The following is a 17,960-nucleotide window of genomic DNA, read 5'->3' as shown; positions in this document are numbered from 1 at the left end:
CCTTCAGTTCTGGGAGGAAATAGCTTCGCTACAGGAACAGCTCTGGTTTGCAAGCACATTGCTGCGCACACTGCTGCAGCAAATGTACCGTGCTTGTGGTTTGACAGCTGAAGTCAGAATACGACTGCTAAATCAGATTACACTTGCACATGGTGGCTGGGTGTGAAATCCCAGGTGGCTGAGTGGCACCGTCACCGACGCACCGCTGTGCGGTTGCACAGCGTGTTTTCTGGAGCGGCAGAGTCGTCTCCCCGAGTTGCCATGCCTGAACGCTTGTTTGTGTCCCAGTGCTGCTGCTCGCCTCTTCTGCCAGGACATCTGTTCGCGGGCTTGTACTGTGAACTGCATTGCTGAAATGTCCGAATTGGGGAAAAGAAAAGATGCGCTTGTTTTGGAAGGGCTTCTTCCTTTTTTTTCACCGCCCACAGGTTGATCCCGCATGTGGTCTGTGTGGTGACAAGCTCTAAGGTGGGGCCCCAGTCTCCTTTTGCTAGAGAAGACCCACCATGTGGCTACACAGCGAGACTTGCTTCGGCAGGCTTACAGAGGAAGAGAAGGAGGAAAGGGGAACCTTAGCAATTCCAAGTTGTGATCGAGGATTGAAAGCCAGAGTTTTGGTATATAAAACAATAGATCTGTGAGTAATTGTTTAACCATGAAGTATGTCAGAACAGCTGAAAAAGAAATTGATGAGTTCTGTAAAATGCCGGCTCACGTGAAAAATTTCTGAGAGAAGGTAGTCTGGGTTGTGTGTTTTAATTTAATGACCTCTTCAGATGGGCAGTCAAACCCTACTAATCAAATTTATCAGGGCCTTGCATAATAAGAGGTGCTTTATTTACAGGCTGCACCGAGGCACAATGATAAATTATTTAACTATAGATATCCAAAGAAGTGATAGCAGGCCAGGCGCCTGCTGGGTCGCGTTGTCTCACTGCTTCCCAGCTTTGCATGTTCTCTCACTGGCTAATTCACCAAATCCAGCCATTTGCAGAAGTGGTCTCTTGGTTATTAATGTTAATTAGCGAGGTTCTGCTCTATGAATATTCCTGTAGTATGCGCTTTCAAAACATACAAAGTGCTAAGCTCTTCACCCGTGTAACGAGCGTGTATATAGCTGTATTGTTAATTAGCTGCATCCCTCCAAGGATGTGCGCCCCACTTGGGAATGGTAGTTTTGGTGTTTAGCTGCTTGTGGTAGTTAGAGCAAGTCCCCTCCGAGACCCGCTTGCAGACTTGTGCCGTAGTCAGGTTGTCAGATTTTTGGCCTTTGTTTTAATCATTAGTTTCTCCTCTGTGCATTCTACTTACTAAACAGTGCAGTTTCTAGTATTAGTTATTTTCAGATTTGCCATTAGTACCTTGTTTTAATCAGTGCCGACAAAGCACCTGACTTGATATATGCTCCAGGTAGGGGTCGGGGTTTAAGAGTTCTTCAAAAAAGCTTTTATGCTATGAGAATGGTGCTCCCTGTGCTGACGACAGTTTTAAATCTCTGCCTCCTAATAACCATCCTGTGATAACACCTTCTTCCTCCGCCTTACACAAACAACTCTGTTCCAAGGAGAAATTTCCCCCTGAAAATGTAGAAGTGCCGTTTGTTCTGCAAAGTCCAACTGGGGCTTTATTGTTGCTCTGATTTAATTTCCTTGCTGATGAGATGCTCCCACTGTGGATGACATCTCCAAGAGATATCTTCTCTCTGTAGCTTGGTAGAAAAACGTCCCCCCCTTGTTTTAACACCGAGGGCAACAGAACAGAAGATGATGATACTCTTTGCTGTATAGGTAAATAATATGGCTGTAAATGAGAACCAAGTTATACTTCAATTTTTATGTATGTTCAGGATGAAAAAGCAATGCGAGATCAGCAGGTCTTTCCAAAAGAGGAGGGTCGTTCTCAAATATGTATGCCTTGTCCCTAGTCTTAAGTTTTCAGTATAATCCAGAAAACTCTTGGTTTTACCGTTTGATTATAATTTGCATTTAGATTGGCTGCCTGAAGGGGAGTCGCTTGCAAGGAGGGATGGGGCTATATGGCTCAAGTCTCTTGCAGATCTGGCTGAAATTAATGGCATTTACATAAAAACCGTTAGCTCTGTTATTGATAAACATGAAAGGCATCCATTTCATTTAATTTTCTGATGAGGAGTCTTTAATATAAGCATACACTAGCACTGCAGTAGTAACATTCCTGCCCCCCATCCCTCCTTACTGACCTCTTGTTCTTTTAAGGGCAAGTTTTGTTTCAGATTTTGTTGGTAGGGAGATGTGGAGTTACTTCTATTCCAATTCACTGAAGTAGCCAGTTGTCATGCTACATGGTAGGGAATTATTTAATGCTCATCGTAAGAGGTGTCTCTATTAATTGAACGGGGATTTAATGTCTCCCTGAAGCATAATTGGTCTGTGTGTGATGTATACTAACATGTATGTCAAGCAATGGGTTTTCCTTTTGTCTGCATCCCAGCACTGTTCTATGGGTAATCTTTTGCTTAATCAGAATGGGTTTAAGCAGAAGTTCAGTGGCTCCTTATTAAGGGGATAAAGTGTGTTGAAACAACAAGTCTATTAAAGGAACTTCTTTGGTGCATGCTAGATCACATCCCATCTAACCCTTCAGGACTGTGTCTTGATAAAGTAGTTTTTGTGGCCAGTGAGGAAGAATCTGTTTCCGTGTGTAATGCTCTTGACCACATGTGTAATGGTGCATTGGTGATCAGCATGTGTCACAAAGAGCTGTGATTCAACGTCTTGGTAGTAATTGGTTTTGTGTAGCTATTGCTGCAACTCTCTTACATAAACATCTTGCTTTACTCTTGGGTTGGATCAGGTCTGACCTTCTTGAGAATCTCCAGAGGTAGCCGGTGCCATAGTTGTTTTCAAACATCACAGCATTTGCTTGAGAGAGCTTGCAAAGCTCACAGCAAGGTCTTTCAGTTCTTGACCTCAGTGTTGGGGGTGGGGGAGTGTCCATGTCTGTTTTGCATTGCTTAGCTGGCCTACTTCTTGATTTTATTTTTTTTTTTAATTTTTTTTTTTTGGTCACTGTCCTGGTTTCAGCAGGGATAGAGTTAATTTCCTTCCTAGTAGCTGGTACAGTGCTGTGTTTTGGATTTAGGATGGGAACAAAATTGATAAGGCACCGATGTTTTAGTTGTTCGGCGGGGGGGGGGCAATTGTACTGTGCATCACTTGTTTTGTGTATTATTACTATTATCATATTATTATCATTATCATTTTATTTCAATTATTAAACTGTTTTTATCTCAACCCACAAGTTTTCTCACGTGCTTTTCCAATTCTCTCCCCCATCCCATCGGGAGGGGGGGGGGAAGTGAGCGAGCGGCTGCGGGGGGCTTAGTTGCCAACCGAGGTTAAACCACGACAGTCACTCTGTCTATATTTACAACTTTTTTACCTCTCTAATAGGCTCCAGACAAATGAGTAGAGAGTTGGGTACGGAAGAGGGACAGATTCCAGTTTTCCAGTTGATCACCTTGTACAGTAAGTACCTCAATATTTCAAGAGTAAGATTTTCTGTAGTGCCTAATGTTGGCTTAAAATTGACTTCGCTGGGGAGCAGCGTTAAGTCTGCATGCTTGGACAGCGTTGTCCTAGAAGTACAAGCTCCCTTGGCTTAACTCTTGTTTTGGGAGACGCAGATGTTGTCGGCTCCAGGTCCTTCTATCTGAAGTGGTAAATTTTATTCGTATCCCACTTCCCATAGTCTGCACGTTTCAGCAGAGCGGAGAACTGATGCACTTATGTCTTGTACCTGCTCAAGGCTGGGCAGAATCAACGCTAAAGGTGTTGCCACATAATTTAGCAATGTGTCATGTGCGGCTTCCTGTGCTGCAGAGCAGAGGAAGCTCTAGGGTCAGGAGAGCAAAGGGTCACCTCCTCTGTTCCAGCCCTGCCGGAGGTGTTGAACTCGGTGAGGAGGGTGGGTGAGGGACCTGCCATGGCACATGTAGGGGTTACTCATAAAGGCATGCTGTGAAATCAGGCAAACGAGGCTTGGCTTGACTTGTGGGCTGGAGAGGGTAAGAAAAAAAGAACTGGAGAGTGTTGCCTAGTTCATGGTAAGGATGGCAGGTTTTTTTCTGAAAGTAGAGGAGAAAATCGTTATTTCATGGGGAATTTTTACACATTAAAATATCTTGCATGCATGCTAATGGGCTGTAATGACGAGCCATGCTTTATGAGGTGTTTACAAATATTTTTAAACTCGCTACTGTGAGGGACTTCAGCTAGTAAGTACTGGTTAATTGGAACATCTTGGCCCGTCTGAAATAGTTAACTGCTTACTGTAGCCATCCGCAAGCTGGGAGGATGCTCTACTTCTGGGTGTAAAATGCAGGCGCAGACGCAGCAGGTGAGTGTGGCAGCTGCACTGATTTGACTGAGACCACTGCACAATTAAGTATTGTAACAGTCCTAGCAGGCGACTCCCCTAAGCTTAACATGGGATGATGAATTTTAAAACTGAGGGTGTTTGTTAACGAAAGACAAGGACGAAATAATACGCTTTGAGACTGGAGTGTGTCAGCAGGTTGGTTTAAATACATCCTGGGAGCAGGGCAGAGAACTTCTGTGCTTCTGTGCAAGAAGGGGGGAAAAAGAGGCTTACTTATTTGTGGCTTCTTAAATTCTCCTATATCTGACCAGTATAGCATGACATGCAGGATGTCCTTGGTTCAGATGTTCTATTCCTGCTCGCTACAGCATTGATTTAGCTTGTTATACTTCTGGATTCAGAGCAGTCTTTTTACCCTGCTTTTATTATGTGCCAAATGCAGTGGGGACTCTCTTCTCAGCTAGTACATAGCTACTGTAACAAACGCGATGGTGAACAATAAAACTGGAAGTAGCGGAGAGGTCATGTGAAGAACAAATGATGCTGTTATTGACCAAAGGTGCCAGCGTGCCATGGTCTTAATCGACAGATCTAATCCCAATGTCTGTTTAGAGTCAGATCGGCTGACTTCAGTAGCTGAAATAAGTCAATACCATTGAATTCTCTTTCTTCTTGCATATCTTAAGTAGAACATAGTAAGTTGCAGCCTGACAGCTGTGCAATCTGCAGAAGGCCACAGGGATGCATAGGCTTCCCCGAGGGCATAATTTGGCCTGTAGAACATCTATTGCGGCTGGTGTCGTGTGCAGCAGGCTCTGCATTGACCTTCAGAAGCTGTTACGCATTTGTGGGCCTGGTGGCTGGAAGAATGAACATAGGAGACAAGGATTTCAGGTTTGGAGTCCTTTTGTAGGGCAGAAGACTGTGATTAAAGCAAGAAGACTGCATGTATGAATTTAGGTCAGTAGGAGATAGCTGGGCAAAGGGCTGTTCTTGGCAGGGAGCTGGAATAGAAGAGACGCTAGAAACACGGTCTGTCTATGATTGCCATGGAACAGAATGGGAAAATAACTTGTTTCAAGGGAGTCGTTAACAAGTCATTCTTATGCAAGACTGTCTCTGTGGTGCTAAATATCTAAATAACTGGGCTGCGGCTGGAATATAAAAATATTTTGAGGAGACTCATCTTCAAGCATCACCTGAGGCTTCCTGGCTTGGCAGCCAAGCTAAGTATTGTGGGAGGTTGTATTGCAGTTCCCTTCCTATGAGGATGTGGCATCATCTGTATGAACGTGAGTGTAGGTCTGATGCTTCCTGTGCAGGCACCGGGCTTAGCTGTGTACGTGTTTCTGTGGTCTTTGCTCACAACTGCAATTAAGAAGGTTAAGCGAGAGCAGTTTGGTATTGTAAGGGGGATTTGTGCTGCTTGTACCTCCTGCCTGCAGTCCTTCCGAGAAGCAGTGGGCGAGATGAATTCCTGCTTCCTGCTGCTGTTCTTCTCGGAAGATGCCATAGACTCTTGCCTGCTTTATTAAAAACTCAGAACATGCCAAACAAAAACCTGAGCTGTGGGAGGCCAGAGGTCTGTCCTATCTCCAGCAGCAGCCAGTAGAAACGGCCTTCATCTCAGAACAATTTATTTAGCTCTTATTTGAACACACATGTGCTTTTGGCCTCTGTCCTGCTCCCAGGCATTTCAAAGTTTAACTGTAACTTTGTGTGATGAACCACCTCCTTTTGGTAACTGAACCTGCTGCCAGCAAGTTTACTGTAACAAGCTCTTGTTTAGGGAATTGTTGTTTGCATATTTGCCAGCTCCATGCTGGTTTAGGTTCTGTAAGATCCCTACCGTGTCCCCTGTCAGAGGTCTCTTTTCCAGACTTAAAAATCCTAATTAATTCAACTGTCCTTCTTACAGAAGATGCTCCATGTCTTTGACCATCTTCACTACTCTTCTGTCCTCTTTCCTTTTGATGGTAACATTTGGTCGTGGTGCACGTCTGTTTTTTTGTCCTCACAAATGTTCTTACAGTCCTACTTACTAGAAGCTTGAAAGAACCATTAGGTTTCTGAGGGCCTGTCCTTTTGCTTCAGTTCTCTGTATTTATAACCCTGGAAAAGAAACTAGGAATTTTGTATGCTCCACATAATAAGAAACAATAGACTTATTTTTTTCTAAAAAGTAGAATTTTATGTGTCTAATCTGACTCTATCAGAAAAGCTACGAATAAACGTGATACATTCCAGCGCACTGAGTCACTAGAACAATGTAGTATTTAACAAGGAGCCCTGGCAGACGTGTGGCTTTGCGCTAAAGCTGTCAGCCAGGATATGAGATGTATCTTTGTATCCTGCCGCAATTTCGTGTAACTAAATGGCTGCTGGTGCGTACTGCATCTCCTAAATGGGGACAAGAAACACTCTGGATGTTAAACCTTCTCCCCCTCTCCATTGGTTAAGAGGGGAAATGATATCAAAAGAGAGAATTAGTCTTATTTAGATAAATATAAATCAGTGTCATCAAACAGGTAGTGGTTCTGCAAGGGAAAGGCGTGCCCCCCATCCCCTGTGCTTTGCATAAGTGATATTTATTTCATTAGTGCTGTGGCTTCCAAAAAGTAGAACTGGAGTACAACGTGATTAAAATCGTAACATCCAGGGTTGTAGTCACAGGTCTGCAGTGATGGTCTGCAGACTGACATGCCTGGGGCTGTGACAAGTCTGTGGTTTTGTATATCTGCCCTGACTCATATCCCTGGCTTTTGTGCTGCCCTAAGGTGAATCACGGCTCCCACAAGGGTGGTTAAAGTCCTGCCCTGTGGGCAGCCTGGGAAACCTGGGCCTCAGTTCAGCTAAGGAACACTTGGGTGTTTTCCTGTTCCTCACCCAGCACTGAGTCAGAGCTCCATGGATCATCCAGAGCAGTTTTTCCCTGTGTTGAGGCTTATCTTCCGAGTCTCGGGGCATCCTCTCCCATGCCTCCCAGCTCCACGGCTATTCCTGCCACTGGGCTTTTCTTCTCTTTCCTCTCTGCCACCTTCCCCAGTGCTTCCCTCCTGCTTTTAAAACCAAAGAACCCACACAGTCATTCGGGCCTGTCTGTGCTCTGCTGGTGGCTTTTGTTGTGTTCGGAGAAGCCAGAGGACCTGGCTTCTGTCTGCCTCAGCCAACCCCTTGTTCCAAGGGGCCCACGTTGATCACCGTTAGGGTATGGGTATGGTTAGGGTATGGTGACCATTTCTGCCATACCAGTACCATGCCAAAAGCCTTGCAGCTAGAGGCTGATGCAAACTCTTCTGCACCGGTCCGTGGTATCACGGTACTGTAAATTAGATCCGCAGGTGTGTGCAGACCAAGTCCTCAAAGCAGTTTTCTCCTGAAGAGGCTGGTGTTGCTGCTGTGTCCAGGAAAGTATGTCCACAAATGTACAATCATCTCATTGCACAGATTTGTCCAGGCACTGGTAATAAAACACTAGCTCCCTGAAGCCTCACCTGGCCTGCCAAGACGTGTCACCCTGGGCACACTGAGCTGCCTCACACAGCCACACAGTCCTGAATCCAAGCTGCAGAGTCCCACAGGACAGGGGACACACATGGCAGGAGGAGGAGGAGAGAGGGAGAGAAATACATCCAGAAACCATGATTGATCTGGGGTCTGTCACTACCCAGGGTGTCCTAGCCCCTGCTTGTTTGAAGTGAAGAACTGTTGGCAGGAGATATTTTTCATTCTGTCCTTGCCTTCTCCATATATAGACTATATATATATTTATGGTTCTTTCTCATTCTTCTTTTTACGCGTGCTTATGTGAAGTTGCATGCAGCTAGCTTGCCAGCCCACAGACAGCCTACTGTAACAATTTCAGATGTAGTTTAGTAAGATAGTAAATTGAGAGTAATTTTTAATCTGGTTGGGATAAAAACAGCCAAATTGGCTGTTTCTCTTGTTGGTTTCAGCGTTATTTTTGGCCGGGCAGTTCTTAGAGGGTGTAAATGTGCCAGATATCGATATCTCTCTGAAAGAGGGATCAGCTCTTCCTGAACAGCATTGGAGCGCTGCATCTATTTTTTTTTTTCTACTACACTGACTGAATAATATAGCCAGCGTGGAAAGGGCTTGTAAAATGCTGAGTTATGTGTTGGACTTTTGCTCTGCCCAGGAAAATCTCTTGTGATGGAGAGACTCCATGTAGGGGACACCTCGTGTATTAGTTTGGAGCGAGGGAAGGTTTGGAGACCTTGCGGGGATCCCTGCTGTGATCCAGTGACACTTGGGAAGCGGTATGCTATAAATGGGGAGTGCCAAGAAGCCAACTAGCGCCATCACCCAGGGGACTTTTTCATTTAATACAGCTATTGAAATTGAGACTTGAGGCTGTGTGGGACAATGCTGTAATGGTACAGCAGTAACAGGCTGCCTTTGTGGCAGAATTACAAAGCCAGCAGTATGTGCTGAAGTGCTTCTGCTTGCTAAGCCTGTAATATCAGTTTGGGTTCTGCTCTCCTCCCTTCCCGTTCAGGAACTGGTTCATATTTAGGTAGAATAAGTCACTGTTTGTGTGTTTACTTCTTTTCTGCTTACAGTTCTTCTTGAATCACATGGCGGGTTAGAGGAAGAGGGCTCAAGTGAGGCTAAAACCATCACGTTGCATGCAAGATCCTCCATAATGTGTTAATGCAGGTCTGCAACTCTCCATCCCTCTTATTCTCTTGGTGTTGCTATTTTTTTCAGTATTAAATAACGAAGGTCAGCTATCCCCTGTTGGACTGTGGCTCCAGCTCCCCTGCTGCTCTTCTCCAGGCTGTTTCTTGGGTTCATTCCCGAACTGCTCCCGGGAGGGTATCCGAGCAGATTCCCTAGCTGTATTTTTCATGTTGCCTCTGCTACAGGGACAAGGCTCAAGACCAGTTTCTTTCTGCTTCTCTGTCTTGTGCCCCCATTCAAAAAGGAGGGGAGAGAATCTGATCATTCCTGTTCAGAAATATCATGCAGGACTTCTTTTTGAAGGAGGCATAAACATTAACTGACACTTTTGAAGCAGCAGAGATAAACGGCCAGAGAGTTACTGAACTTGTAGCTGCAATTGTTGAGGCGATTTCTGTGTACAGACTTTTCACATTTGCTGCGAGGGACCATTTTCTGCCAGCCTTTTCCTCATACTTCATTATCTACAAGCGTGGTTTGTGGGGACCTCACTGAACACGTGCTCTCTGCTCTAGAGAGAACAGTGGCTGATCAGAAACCGTGTCCCCCCGGAGGCCAGGTAACCTGCTGGGGCAGTTTCCTAGAGCTATTTACAGAATGAGTTGGAAGTAGAGTTTATGCCAGCCTGGAGAACTGTGGGATGACACGGGATCTTCTCTGCAAAATAAAGGATACCTTGGCTCTAACCTGTGTCTTGGCCAGGCAAATAAATCTGAATTCAAATTACATCCAGATCTGCCAAAAGGATGTTGCATGTGGATGATAGATCACCTTGGAAGCTGGACGGAGGCTGCAGTGGATGCCTCCTTGTAGTCAGACAAACCTCATTGGATCTGTCCTGATGGGTCCTTTGCTTTGCTCTGTGCCATTTTCTTCCATCAAGCACCCCAGGTACTGTAGCAGTGACGTGTGACGGTTCGGGAGGTGCCTCTGCTCCTGAGGACTGTGTCTGTGCCAGCCAGGGGTAAGAGGGCTCCGTGTCACAGGAAGCATCAGCTTCTGGATAATTTGTAAAGCAGAGGCCTTGACCGTTTGTGGTCATTAAAAGATGCCGTCATAAGAATGGGGTTAGTAACCCTGGGGACTGTTCAGATTTCAGTTTGATTTAAGAACTTCTGGCTTCCTTCGATTTCTCATGAGTGCAATAGCATTCGTTTATCCAAAAGTGTGTTCCGGGAGCCCGCTCAGTTGGAAGTAATTTAAGTATATCTGGACTTTGGCACCTCGGAAGGGAATGGTGTAGGAGACAAGAATACTGCAAAGCACAAAGCCTGAGAACAGATTAAAACTTGGCTTGTGATATGAAAATGTTGCAGTAATTATTTGCTTTAATAAAGCTATGTCAAGGTGGTTAAAAAAGTATTAAAGGGACTCTCCAGGAGGTTTGCAGTAATGATTGGGAAGTAGGGAACAGTGTTTGCCAGTAGCACTAATTTTTTTCTGTGAGTAAAATCTAGACAGCTGGACGTAAACACTTTCTGGATAGCCTCAAACTTAAAAGATAGACTAGTGAAATTTCAGTTTGAATAAAAGTGCATTAGCTCACATTGTCTGAAGCTTTTTCTACACTGAAGGTTCACATGGTAGTTTGGAGAGAGGCCCCTGGGAACAATTGTGGGAAGCACAAGTGAAATCCTCCTTGCTTTTGTGTGAGCAAGGAAGTTTCCAGTACAACTTGATCACAGAAGGCCCTGATATGAAAAGGATTTACTTTGTGGAATTGTTCTGTCATCAACTCAGCAGGATAATTGACTTCTGATTAGGAAGAAAATATAGCTGAACGTTCGTGTTTGAGGTTATAAAGTCCTCTTCAAAAGGCAGAGCTCTTACTTAAACAGCAACTGCTCTGACAAGAACAGGATGCTTGCGACTCCATTATGCTGGTATTGATGTAACAGCTGTTGTTGTTTAAACAACTTGTTTCTCCCTCCTTCACACTCCTTCCTCCTCCTGTTGCAAATCAAAGGAAGAGTGGGAATCGGTGGTGTTGTTTTTCCAAAAAGAATAAAAAGGTTATTAAATTTTTCGCTTCTGGAAATGTTTTTGTCATGTGCTTCCTGTACTCAGTGGGTCTCAGACCTGCTGCTGTCTGGGTGTTTAGCTGGTGATGCTGATGACTGGAGGATACTTAGTTCTTACAGACCTTTCTTCTGTTACCACCTCCAAAGTGACACACGAGCTAAAAGCAAGCCAGGATTTGTACCTCCTGCAGGCAGCAGAAAGGCTGAGGTGGAAGTCATAGGCATCTTGTCACTGTGAAGATGATGCTTAACATTTTAGAAGAGGAAATCTTGGTCCAGAGTGGTGAGCAAGGGATGCAGCTTACCTTGCTGGGAAGACTCCTGGGCAGAACAGATTTCATTTCTGCCTCTATGAGCAGGCTTCAGCCCGGACCTGCATTAGACAGCGCTGCAGAAAAACTTATCTGGAGACTTGAATCTTTGTTAGTAATCTATGAAGAGTCAAATTATTGTTTTGCATGTTAGTATTTACGCTGTTGAAAAGAGAGGGGGGAGTTTTTGAAAGCTGGTGCTAAGTTGGTCTGGATCTGGAATGAGTTGAGAGGCATTGCATAGTGCCTCAACCGTCCGTACAGGTGTCCAGTGGTGGCTGCTGCTCTGGAAATATAGATCTTATGGGCTTATAGTTCAGGTCTTATAAGGCAGTTCCTATGAAAGCATTTTCAGAAGAGAGATTTAAGTTGGCAGGGGTGGAAGGTGAACGTGTTGCTGCACTGAAACTGCCCTTAAGGAAAGGAGGATGCACTTCTTGCCTTTCCCCTTCCGTCTTCTGTACGGGGCCGTCTGGATCTTCTGCTTTATCCTGCTGATGCAGCTGCTGCCTTTCCCTGTGGACAGATTTCGTGTCCTTTTAATTGTCTAGAGTGCTTACCGTGAGGCATCACATAGCTGATGCCTTTGAGGAGGAAAGGAAACCTTCATTAGGTCTCTAGGGAGCTAATTTATAGTGGTACTCTTGGGTTCGCTAGTCAAGTGTGTCTTTGTTTCTATATGCTTTTGCCTCTGAGGTCTTATTGTAAGAGTGAGATGAAGTGTCAGTGTGCTGCTGTCTGCGGGACTGTAACTGCACAGTTCATAGTTTAAGATCTTTAGCGGGAAGGGGAGGGAGAATTGACAAAATATTTGGGCTGAAATTGGATGTTGCCAATTTCCAGCCTTTCTGGTGGAAGTAGGGTTTTGTTGTTCTCTCTCAGCAAGTTGTGGATTCTTTCAACCTTTAACCTTTAGACTAAAGCACTTTTTAATAATTAGTTTATTTTGTCAGTGATACTAGCAGAAGATTAGAAGGTGTGTGGGAAAAGAGTGATCTCACCCTTGCCAGCCCTGATAGGAGATAGACAGTAATATACCAGTGATGATGTTGGATTTTATTTCAATACAGTAAAAAAATCTTACATATTTAAAGAAGTGTGTGTTATAGCTGCATTTTTTCAAGCCATGATTAGAAAGGAAAAAAGAATTTTGGACAAAAATTGGCTACTTGCTGTTGAACACTGAGCTTTGCCTAATAGCCAAAATTAGAAGTTTCATATGTCTGCCTTGGACACAGTTCACTGTCTCCAGAAACTTCTTAAAATGGAGCGAAGCCTGAATGGGGAAGCTTTTAAAAAGTCTGTTGGAAATCCCAAATCAGCAGGGTGTAGATAGAAATATCAACAGGAGAAAACAACCATGTCTTCTGCCCACGCAGCCTGGAGTTTGGTTTCAGAGAGGTTTTCCCTTTTCTGGAGAAGGTGGAAATGCAGAGACTTAGAGTGAGTGGTGAAACCTGATGCTATTACTGGGTCTCCTGATGGTTTTTCTTGCTCAAACGAAGGCCCCCAGTTTTTCTTTCCTTCTGTTCATTTTATTCAAAGTGTTCCTGTTAGATTGTGTGTGTGAAAGGATACTGGATGCTGTCTGAGGTGGATAATAAGGGAGTAAGCCAAGAGCAGCATAATTTATAACATGTGAAGTGATTCTCTTCAGAGCATTAATGAGCAGTGACCCAAGCACAGGTAAATTGTCTGTAGGTTTTTTCCCCTTTCCTCCTAAACCTATGATCATTTCCTTCCCTGGGCAACCTGTCCTTCACCACCATTAGCTTTGTCTCAGTTTTTGTCTACATTCAAAAGTTGAACCACTTTATCCACAATTGATGTGTGCTCCGGTAGGGTGGAGAGTGCTACGGTGATATAAAAGCATTTATAATAGAAAGGCTCATTCTTGTGTTGGGAGAAGAGTAACGGGCATGAGATACAGCTTTATAGTTAAAAAGCTGTCTAAATTTCGAGTGTGGTTGTGCACTGTGGCTGAACTGATACAATGTCAAGGTGGAGCTGCAAGGAAAGATTTTGCTCCCGGTGTTGTACTCCCACTGATCTGTTTGTGCTGATACGTATCTGGTTCCTTCCTTCTCTGTTTATCTATACAGATAAATTGTATATAAATTGTATCTATACAGATAAATTGTACAGATAGTTTCCTTCCAGCTTAACTCCCTGAATCAGCGCACTGGATCCAGGCTTGGAAGCTGGGGAAGAGATCTCTCTTTCTGGCAGCAACAGGCCATTAGATCAGCTGAGCGACAGTGCGAAACCACATCCTAATTAAAGTCTCTCATGCCAGTAGCACATGTTAGTATTTTAAAGGTATTTGCAGTTGTTCTGCTTTCTCCCCTGTGATGGGAGCCATCATAAAAGCAGTGCTTTCGTATTACTTTGTTATCCTGAGTTAAGTTACCTCTCCTGGAAATAGCTGCATTTGCTTACAGCCACCTTGCTTCAAAATAAGTGCAGAGAATTGTGGGCAGATCATTTATATGGCATATGCTCTGTGATGTTCTGTGTGTTATGGCCAACTTGGAAAAATAATTAAAAAAGAAAAAAGTTTTGCTGTTTCTTGCTGGATATTGTTGGATGCTTAATGGAGCTCGTTGGCAGTAAAGCAGTCCTTCCCCAGGGATCTTTCCAGAGTCATTAGACTCTGTGAAGGATGATCTGGAAGAGTCTGCCGCATAAGAAACTGCTGCTTCTCTGAAGCGTGGAACATTTTCTGGACACGGGATCTGCAAAAGGGGCCCTGTCAGCCATCCCTGAGCAGCTGCAGGGTGATTACAGAGGTGTGCTTGGGATGCTGAAGGGAAGGCAGAAGGGTTACCATCTCTCTCTGTAAATATGTAATACAGATGATATCATACAGGGGGAAAAATCCTTTAAGTTAAAGGGCAGTGATCTCCAAAAGGAAAATGATATTATGAGGCCACAAATAAACAGTGACTGAGAGTTAGAAGAAGGCTTTTAGTCGTGAGGTATGCAGCTTTAAAGTAGTAGTTTGGGTGGAAAAAGAGGGTGAGTTCAACAGCCAGTTGGGCTCTTTCTAAAACATTTTGATGCTTTTCAGAGAGGGCTTCGAGTTGGTGACTGTAGCAGGTTGTACTTGATGTAGGAGGTCCCGAGCTGTCCCATGCTTGTTTATACTCGCTATCAAGATTCAAGGCTACTGAGTAATGCTTGCTTTGTGTGATAGATGTGTGTGCATGGTGTTTGCCTCCCATGAGGGCAGGAGAGGGTGAGCACAGGTGGGGGGTTATTGATCTGTAGAAAGTCATGAGGACAGCCTGCAAGGTGGCCTCTGAGAAATGCTTCACCTGCAAAGGGACGTGGTGCAAACATTTGCTGCTCTTCTGCTCGGTTGGGGCTTTCTTCTGAAAAGCATACACTTTCAAGAAGGATTTTAATGCAATTTCCAGATGTTAATGTGATAGTATTTTTAATGCTGTATTTTGAGGGAGAAACCTTTACTGACTGTAACCTTGGACAAAGTTTAAAACAAACACACAAACAAAGAAGTGAAATGGAAAGCGATAAAGAGTTGGCAGTCATACAACTATGGATTTGTGTGGGAAGGCCAAAAATGTGCTCCGTCTCTTATCGTAAAGAACGAAATAACAAGGCCTGGCCCCTGCCCCTTGCCTACGCAGGCAGAAGGGTATCCCCTGCTAGCTCCGGTCCTCCTGCAGCCTTGATTGCTGAGCCTCAAACCTCTCCTTGAAGTTTAGAAGAGGAGGGTTGCTCAGATGGCAAAGCACCCCGCACATTGACAGGTTGGTGTGTGGCTGTGAATTCGGGGCCTCTCTGTTCTCCTGCAAGCTTCCAGCCTCTGCCGTCCCTGCGGGCAGAGCTGCCCCAGGCCTCGGTGGTCCCAGGCCTCCCGTCCTCTCCCTATGCTGGTTACAGGCATCATGTCATCAGTTTTGCCACCACTCAGCTGGTACCATTCAGCTGCTGCTGCACCGTGCAGATGTGCGCCGTGTTGGAGGGCGCTGCTCTGTGTCCTCAAAGGGCTGTAGAAGTCCAAAACCAGTCCAAAAACTGCAAACGTTTGTTGGAAAGACCCCAGAGTGGCGGCCAGGAAAGTGCAGCTGCCTTTCATCATAGTGTGCATTAAAATACGGCGACATTTCTCATCTGGAATTGCCTTGATTCAAAGTTGTCATCAAGATGAAGTGTACTGCAAATACATACATTTCTGCGGGAATTGCTCTGAATGCAATGGACACCTTTAATAATGTCGCAATATCTACCTCACCATGTGCAATCTTAATTTAACTAGAAGCCAAGGGCATAGCTGAAATTTCGAGCCAAAAAACTTTGACTCTATCTGTCACTAAAAACTAATGCATGCAGTTAAGGTGCATTATTTTAACCCCTGTGTTACCACCATCCTGAGTGAGCAGGTTGGAGAAGCAGCTCCGAGATGGATGGCAAAGGAAGCGAGCGTCTGCACGGGAAGAGCTTGGACTGAATCTGGCGTATGGGGCTGGGTGGAGCGAGCAGTTTGGGCTCCCTGTGGGTCCTGCCTCCCTGCAAAGGGTCAGAGAGGGGGTAACTAAATGCAGCAGCAAACATCTGCTGGTTCTGCCCCAAATGTTTCTGATGTCTCCTGGCTGTGCCAGATTGCAACAGCCCATGTAATACTGGAAGCGCACAACCAGCTACCTGGTTCCCTGGCTATGTTTCAGGTTTTCCTGGGTCTTTGGAACTGACTCTGCCTTGGATTAGCAAAGAGAAGATGGTGGCCACCTGTGTGGGGCAGCGACAAAGCTGACTTGTCAGTGGTAGCCCCAGTATGCTGTGGCATATAGCAGCCTGGTTTTGCAAGCCATACCTTGCAGCTCCTATGGAAAGTTGCTGTGACCATGCAAGCTCTCATGAAAAGCCAGCTGAGGCACCGGGTTAGTCTAGGGAAAGCTTTCCATCTTCTGCCTTTGGTCTGAACACTGCTTGCAGCCCCGGACAGTCTCCTGACTTGCTGAGCACAGTGGTCAGATGGTGGTGGTGAAACCTGTGCTGTGCCCTGTGGGGCATGGTGTTACACTATAAACATAAACGGAATATAAATTTTATATATATATATATATATAAAACCATAGTTACACTATGTTTGTGTAACTAGTGTCTGCCATTGGGTATCTGAGCTTTCCAGAAGGAACGCTGTCCGACAGCATTTCTGGTAGATGGCAATATCTGAATAAGATGACCACACTAGGAGGTGGGTTTTAAAGCCAGGCAGGCTGGTCCAGATGGCAGGTGAAGTGGGGTCAGAGAGCAGCTGGAGATGTGATGGACAATTTGAAATGTCCTCACCTCCGCTGTTGTAGGAAAACATAACCTGAATGACATGGAATTTGAGTAAAATAGAGTCTAGAGCATGAGACTGGATGATTTGAATGGCCGTTTGTATCCCCAAACTCCTACTTCCTTGGTAGTTCCTTTAAGCTGAAGAATGCTTTAACTCAGTGCACTTGCTGTGTATGAAACCGATGGACCTGTAATTGCTGCTGAACTGGCATGTCCAAGGGATCTGCAACAGACTCGGCTGCACGTAGGCATCTGTTTTTGCTGTCACAAGTGAGGGACCTGTGTTTGTCCAGCTTCAGGGCAGTAGACATCACTCAACACCTGTTTCGTGGGGGAAGAGACAACAGTCTTCATCTCTGCAGAGATCTTCCTTCCGTGTTCAGCAGCGTAAGGCAGGAGGGGTCTTTGTCAAGTATGTGTTAGACAAGAAATTAGAATGGAAACAAGGTTTTAAACTACATATTTTACACTGTTATGTTCCTATCCAAGCTTCTCCTAGGCTATACATATGTTGGGGTGAGATTTTTGAAAACTAGTGGATTTTATGCCTTTTAGTGTCTTAAGTTTTTGAACGTGCTTCACTTATTCTTAGGTTTCCTTTCCAACTGCATCATTAAATGTAGTTCCAACTGAAATATATACTTAATCAGCTGCCTCAAGGGTTTTTTTTTTGACAGGGAAGAACTCCAGATATGCTTCTTTTCATGGTAAGATCACAAGCATCGGCCACCACTGTGTATTTGGCTTTTTCGTTCACATGTGTGTTTATGCATATTCTTCCTGTCCTTGCAGATGTTCTCAGCTACTTTTTGTAGATCCAACAAACTGATCCTTCTCTCAAATACAAAATTTTCCATGTCTATTTAGCAAATAATTGATGGGTTTTCTTTTGAGGATGAGCTCTTTTTTACAGAAGGCAGCAACACTACTGCCCTGCCAGTGTAGGTGTCTCAAATACTTCATGCCTCTTTTGCTTTTTTTGGTAAATATTTCACTGCTCCTTTTTATCTCCACTGGTTCTCCCTGCTTTAACTCAGTGTATTGGATTAAATTTACACTAACGCTATTTTATCACATTGGAGAGTGGTGTGTGCATATCGATATGCAGAATAGGAAGCTTGTTTGGAACGGTAACTGTAGTTGTTGATGGCTAGGCATAAAGCTACTTTGAAATACTTATGTGTACTGATACAATGTCTAATTAGAGGGAAGATGGATGAAACCTGATTGTTACTGGATTCACAGGCGCTTGCCT

The 17,960-nt window shown here is 44.6% G+C and overlaps 1 protein-coding gene across 3 annotated transcripts in view; it reads left to right on the top strand.

Annotated features, from left to right (window-relative positions):
• Positions 1-2,297: 2,297 nt before the first annotated feature.
• The window catches only part of EXTL3 (exostosin-like glycosyltransferase 3), a 114,472-nt gene continuing 98,809 nt past the window's right edge, over positions 2,298-17,960 (top strand). For all 3 annotated transcript variants that reach the window (XM_009319717.1, XM_009319716.1, XM_009319719.1), the window contains exons 1-2: positions 2,298-2,323; positions 3,432-3,506. The gene's annotated coding sequence lies outside the window, so the exon portion shown is untranslated. The remainder of the gene's footprint in view (positions 2,324-3,431; positions 3,507-17,960) is intronic.

Source organism: Pygoscelis adeliae, unplaced genomic scaffold (genome assembly GCF_000699105.1).
Source record: "Pygoscelis adeliae isolate BGI_AS28 unplaced genomic scaffold, ASM69910v1 Scaffold121, whole genome shotgun sequence".
Taxonomy (NCBI): domain Eukaryota; kingdom Metazoa; phylum Chordata; class Aves; order Sphenisciformes; family Spheniscidae; genus Pygoscelis; species Pygoscelis adeliae.
This window is presented reverse-complemented; position numbering and strand designations above follow the sequence as displayed.